Genomic DNA, 6,515 nt, shown 5'->3' with positions numbered 1-6,515 from the left:
CAGCCACGCACAGGGCGGTACTACCGCTGAACCAGTAGTATTACCGTTCCCTCCTGGCGGTACTGCCGCGCTCACGAGGGTAGCAGGGACCTGGGCCCAGAGTGGTACTACCGCGGAAGTACGAGTGGTACTACCGCTTGGAGCGGTACTACCGCCACTACTGCCACTACTAGTACCACCAAACCCGACACAAAAGACAGAGGTCTCAAGTCGAGGCGGTAATAGCCCGGAACCACAGCGGTACTATGGCCGAAGACAGCAAGCGGTACTACCGCTTGGGGAGCGGTACTACCGATTGACGTGCTTCGGCGGTACTACCGCTGAGGACCACAGTACTACCGCTGGGACAGGTCAAGGCAGGCAAGGAGAGGAAAGGTAGCTCCAATGAAGCGGAAAGGAACATCGGGTGTGGTAAGGATGTGTACGTGTTGATTCCACCCTAGCCTTACCAAAGCGGATCCCCTCTTGATAGTACGATGACTCCTACGAAACTAGTCCACCAACAAAGAAACGAAGGAGCTACACCGTCTTGAATAAAACACCGAGGGGAGGGAATCGTCTCGTGCCAAAGGATGAATCTCTGAAAAAGCTCAACGCACACGATTAGACGCAAAAGCATTGTGATCAATCACCAAAACACCTTGGGGATAAATATTCCCTTACAACAGGGTAGACCTTGCCGTCCCTGGTGGTGAGGCTGAAGCTTTCCTCGCCAGCCTGGCAGAGGATCCTGTACGTCGGTTGCCTGGCGTACATAGACAGACATGATTAGTTGAGGATGAATAGGCAACTGACATTTACACACGCATGGTTTACAGGGTATAGATACAATAAGGATGCTAACCATGAATAAGAACTAATGCAATGACTTAGTTGAGGACAATGGATACAGATCTCCCAGATTCACCAAAAAAAGATAGAACAAAGAATAACAAAAGTAACAGGTATTTAGCGAATAGCAGTCTCAAGGTGTTCTTGTGACATGTGGTTGCCGAATATGGAGTCGTAATATACTCATGGATATTAAGATTAATAATCTATAGCAGGAAGTGTTTTTTCAGCATGGCAGTTGCTTAGTTATTCATGAACTCGTAAGTGTTTATCATCAACTCTCCTCAGACTAAATTTACATTGAACAAGAAAGGATTCAGTATCATATCACCAACTCTGCTACAGTTACAGTGCGCTCCACATGTTTATGTAATAAATTTACATAGAACAAGAAATGAATCATTATCATATCTCTTAATTCGTTGCTGCACATCTAGCAAGAATAGATCAATGCATAGACTTATAAGAAAACATCACAACATGGCATGATATTTGATCCTAAGAAAACAACACACACTGACGCTACCAAATCTAATCGATCGCACGATACCACGGAGCAAGGAAGGGGGATCGGGCGTACAACAAAATGGTTGCCTTCAGTAAAATCGGTGTTATGTGGAAGCAAAACAACACAGTTTGAGCTTGTGAGCTCTGCTCTAATTTCACCAAGGTCTTAGATGAACATGTGCTGATAATTTGTTCCATCGAAGAACGCTCTATTAGTAAAAATAAAATCCATTCATCCTCTATCATGGATACAGTGACAATCTGCTAAAGATTATCTATATTCAGTGCAAAAAAGAAAAAGAAAAATGTAGTTGCTTAACCGAGATAGAACTGAAAAATTCTTCTCCAGCCAAAACTATTTGTCTTGGGAAAAAAGAATCATTCCTAACAAAAGCATAAGAAAGTGTTCCAAGCGATTGTTCATATTGTACAAATAGCAGTATTTCCTGTTTTTCTTTTAAAAAACACGCAGTACTATCTTCACCCATGATTAGATCAGTCCTGTTATTTCAGTTAACATGATTATGCCATGTGCTATGGCATGGAGCATCCATGAGATGAAGGGAAACCGGCCCAGAAAATAAAATACACATCTTAACATGCAAAAGTGAGATAAATTTTGACTTGTACATTCGATAGAGGAAGAGAAAGTCTCACAAAAACCACCATCACGACCTCAAGAAACCGGTGTGCTGTGCCCGCGCGCCAGTGCCGGCGCCGCCAAGACTGCGCAGCACTACGCCGCCACTGAGTTCACCGGTGTGGTGGGCAACATGCAACATTGGGATGCCGTAAAAGCCACCTTCCACAGGGAAACAAAAAGCAGAATCATTGTAAGCACGACTCTTAACTCAGTAGCTAATGCTTGCAGCTGAGGTGATGGTTATGTTTACAAGATGAGCATTCTTGGTGCAGAACTCTCCATGGTTTTGCTTAGGAAGAAAATAAATAAATAATGTAGCAACATGTGAGATAAGCATTCATCTCAGCTTACAAATTAAGGCTTGATTTGTGACGTTCACCAAGGAGTATACAAACACAAAGAGTTTGCTCCTTATCAGGCACAAGGAGTCGGATGTCCCCCCATCAAACAACAAGATGAGAAACACAATGTATGACGCCAGGAAAATAATCTACCAGAACAAAATGCACAACTACAGCAGCATTCAGAAGTAAACAACATCACACGGCTGGACCTGAGCAACATCTGCAAACAAGCAATTCCTATGCAAATTAAAGATGTGTATCTATGTATTGTAGACCAGTAAATTGGAATTGGGGAACCTGAAGCTGAATTCAGGGGAATGAAGAGAGGAGAAGAGAGCTTACCCCCTGCGTCTGCGTTGGAGTTGGAGGATCTTGGCCGAGGTCGACGGTGAGGAGGAGATGGGGATTGCTTGGAGCCAGCTGGCAGTAGGATGCAGCAGCGACAGTGCGTCCTACTTGACGAGGAGCTGCACGCTTGGCGACAGGTGATGGAGATGCGGAAGGCCGTCTTTGTCCCCGCCGTGAAGCAGACGTAGTCATGATTGTAGGAGATGTGGAGCAGGTTCGTGGCAGCCGGGAACGGCCTCTCCGTCTTGCCCCCCGCGGCAGTGGTGGAGGCCGCAGACGCGTCGGTGGCGGTGGATGAGATGGAGGAGACCGAGAAGGTGTCATCACCGTCCTCCTCCCCGCCGGAGGGGGAGGCCCTCACCTTGCTCGGTCTCGGGCTCCTCGGGCTGCGGTCGCCGGTGGGATAGGGAGGCAAAGGTGCTCGGAAATGGAGCTGGTTGCGAGGAGGAGATCCAGGCTTGGGACTCCGGGCGCTGGACGTGGGCGCGTGCGGTTGGAGAAGAAGGGAGGGGTGGGATCAGAGGGCGCCGCCGCGGACGGAGAGCCGGAGGTTGGGATCTGGATTGGGTGCGAGAGAGAGTGAAACGGTCGGTGTGGATGGACGACGGGAGAGCGATGCGGTGGGAGCCGTCGTCTTTGATCTGGATTGGGGAGAGGAAGAGAGAGAGGTTGCTGTGGCGGTGGCGGATCTGGCTGCGGACTGGCCTCGTCGGCTCGATCTGGTGCCATGGGAGAGAGGGTGAGGTGCAGTATAGAGTGGTGGCCGGGGATTCCCGCTTGAGGTGGACGGCGGCGGTGGGGGTGAGAGGAGGACGGCAGGATTCCCGCTTGAGGCGGCGGCGGCAAGGGAGGAGTGCAGCGCTAGGGTTCGCGCGAGAGAGAGGAGGTCACGAGGGGTGGGGTTGGGTGGGGTTCGATAGAGAGAGGGGGGGTGGGTTTGCTGCCGTGGGTTGGATGGATGGACGGATGGACGATCAGATCGATGCCATGTCATCGATCCAAGCCACAAGTAATTCCACCAATCAGAATTAAGTTTATGTAAGTTCTTTTTTCTCTTATATGGCAAATGTCCAATGTTATGTCAAAATTCATGGCAAAGTTTGTCCAAATGATCTCATATTTTTCATAAGTGTGCATATTGGAATGAAAAACAATGTTGCTAAAGGGAGTTTTCATTTTCTTTGCTCAAAAATTTTATTTTCCATTTTTCGAGTGCCCAAAACAAGTTTTTTGTGAAGGACCTACCATTTATTTGTTGCACTACCAAATCAAATTTCTAAAATATTAGGCCATATCTAATGCACAATTGACCAAATGGTAGGGTGTAAAAAGTTCTGATCCACCTCTCGTGAAAAAGACAAATTTCCACCGATTCAGCAGGAAACGGGTCAAATTTGAACTGTATCTACCTCGTAGTTTGCTCTTTATTTTTTCCGAAAATCATTTCTAGGTACATAAGTATCTATTTAATCATAGAAACACCAAACAAATTCCAATATTCAAACACTAGCTAGGAACGGTCATTCCCGCCGTTTTGACCGCATTTTGAAACGGGCATAAAAATTTCAAAATAAAATCAAAAAATTGGAAAACCTTCGCATTGCATCATTATATGTGACCAAGTTACCAGCAAAAATTATAAACTTGTAATACGGTGATTATTTTAAAACAAGTGTTCTCGAAAACGAGCTATCAAGTGTGAAGATGAATGGCTTTCAACCCAAATGCTCAATCTTATGGCCACATTCATGACATAGTTTGTTCAAATGATCTCATATTGTGCACAAGTGTGCATCTTGGAATGACAAACAATGTTGCCTAAGGAAGTTTTCATTTTCTTTGGACGAAAAATTCATTTTCCATTTTTTGAGTGCCCAAAATGAGATTTTTGTGAAGGATCTACCATATATTTGTTGCAAAATTGTACCAAGTCAATTTTCTAAAATACTAGGACACATATAATGCAAAATTGACCAAATGGTTGGGTGTAAAAAGTTTTGATCCACCTGTCGTGAAAAAGACAAATTTTCACCGATTCAGTTGGAAGCGGGTCAAATTTGAACTGTAGCTACCTCGTAGTTTGCTCTTTATTTTTTCCAAAAAACATTTCTAGGTACATAAGTATCTATTTAATCAGAGAAACACCAAACAAATTTCCAAGATTCAACCACTAGCTAGGAACGGTCATTCCCACCGTTTTGACCGCATTTTGAAACGAGCATAAAAAAATCAAAAAATTAGAAAACCTTCGCATTGCGTCATTATATGTGACCAAGTTACCAGCAAAAATTATAAACTTGTAATATGGTGATTATTTAAAAAAGTGTTCTCCGAAACGAGCTATCAAGTGTGAAGATGAATGGCTTTCAACCCAAATGATCAATCTTATGGTCACATTCATGACATAGTTTGTTCAAATGATCTCATATTGTGCACAAGGGTGCATCTTGGAATGACAAACAATGTTGCCTAAGGAAGTTTTCATTTTCTTTGGACGAAAAATTCCTTTTCCATTTTTCGAGTGCCCAAAATGGGTTTTTTGTGAAGAACCTACCATATATTTGTTGCAAAAATGTACCAAGTCAATTTTCTAAAATACTAGGACACATATAATGCACAATTGACCCAATGGTTGCGTGTAAAAAGTTTTGATCCACCTCTGGTGAAAAAGACTAATTTCCGGCGATTTAGCTAGAAGCGGGTCAAATTTGAACTGTAGCTACCTCGTAGTTTGCTCTTTATTTCTTCCAAAAATCATTTCTAGGTACATAAGTATCTATTTAGTCACAGAAACACCAAAAAAATTCCAATATTCAACCACTAGCTAGGAACAGTCATTCCCACCGTTTTGGCCGCATTTTGAAACGGGCATAACAAATTCAAAAAAAATCAAAAAATTTGAAAACGTTCGCATTGTGTCATTATAAGTGACCAAGTTACCAGAAAAAATTATAAACTTGTAATACGATGATTATTTTAAAAAAGCATTCTCGGAAACAAACTATCTGTGACGCCCCCGATTCAATCGTACACTAATCATGCACGCAAATGTGTATGACCAAGATCAGGGACTCATGGGAAGATATCACAACACAACTCTACCAATAAAATAAGTCATACAAACATCATAATACAAGCCAGGGGCCTCGAGGGCTCGAATACAAGTGCTCGATCATAGACGAGTCAGCGGAAGCAACAATATCTGAGTACAGACATAAGTTAAACAAGTTTGCCTTAAGAAGGCTAGCACAAACTGGGATACAGATCGAAAGAGGCACAGGCCTCCTGCCTAGGATCCTCCTAACTACTCCTGGTCGTCGTCAGCGGGCTGCACGTAGTAGTAGGCACCTCCGGTGTAGTAGGGGTCGTCGTCGACGGTGGCGTCTGGCTCCTGGACTCGAGCATCTGGTTGCGACAACCAGAAAGAAAGGAAAGGGGGAAAAGGGGGGAGAAAGCAACCGTGAGTACTCATCCAAAGTACTCGCAAGCAAGGAACTACACTACATATGCATGGGTATATGTGTAAAGGGCCATATCAGTGGACTGAACTGCAGAATGCCAGAATAAGAGGGGGATAGCTAATCCTGTCGAAGACTACGCTTCTGGCAGCCTCCGTCTTGCAGCATGTAGAAGAGAGTAGATTGAAGTCCTCCAAGTAGCATCTCCAAGTAGCATCTCCAAGTAGCATCTCCAGTCGCATCGCATAGCATAATCCTACCCGGCGATCCTCTCCTCGTCGCCCTGTAGAAAAGCGATCACCGGGTTGTCTGTGGAACTTGGAAGGGTGTGTTTTATTAAGTATCCGGTTCTAGTTGTCATAAGGTCAAGGTACAACTCCAAGT

Source organism: Triticum dicoccoides, chromosome 5B (genome assembly GCF_002162155.2).
Source record: "Triticum dicoccoides isolate Atlit2015 ecotype Zavitan chromosome 5B, WEW_v2.0, whole genome shotgun sequence".
NCBI lineage: Eukaryota > Viridiplantae > Streptophyta > Magnoliopsida > Poales > Poaceae > Triticum > Triticum dicoccoides.
Note: the sequence above shows the minus strand (reverse complement) of the source record.